Source organism: Capra hircus, chromosome 14 (assembly GCF_001704415.2).
Source record: "Capra hircus breed San Clemente chromosome 14, ASM170441v1, whole genome shotgun sequence".
NCBI lineage: Eukaryota > Metazoa > Chordata > Mammalia > Artiodactyla > Bovidae > Capra > Capra hircus.
In genome coordinates this window covers 42,036,582-42,037,209 of record NC_030821.1, presented here as the reverse complement: position 1 = coordinate 42,037,209, position 628 = coordinate 42,036,582, and positions in this window count along the sequence as shown.

Here is a 628-nt window from a genome sequence, read left to right as displayed (position 1 = left end):
TCATTATTTTACTTGTTTGCAAGAGTGAAACAAGCTGAATGCCGCCTGGACCTGGAATGGAACCTAGCACTCTGTACTCTCTGTGCCTGGATGGGGCCTAAAGCTGTGGGCTCACACTGGCTCACTTTCTTGCAAACACATCTTTATTATTTCACCGTTTGTTGAACACCAAAATAGACCAGGAATGGTCCCTGAAAATAGTAGCATGTCACAGAGTAGATATGCCAACTGAAGGAAAAGGTAACCCCATGTGCAAACAGTTTTCTCAGAGTTACATGCAGCAAGCTACTCTGTGCAAACACTACCTTTTGCATGTCACTTTATTTTGTCATCACAGAAACTTGAAATGTAGGTGACATGAAGTTTGCCCCTTAGGCAAAGGGGAAATGAAAGCTTGATGCTCTGCAAAAGGTATAATAGATCTAGGATTTCATACCAGGTTTATCCACCCAGGTTTACCTAAATCCAAAGTCCTGTCCCTCTCTGTCTTCTTTTGTTAAAGTGCTACTTTGTATATAATAAATGAATGCCATGAACATGGCAGTATATTCCAGACTCCATACACATGTGTGTGTATTAAATCGCTTCAGTCATGTCCAACTCTTTGCAGCCTCATGGACTGTAGCCC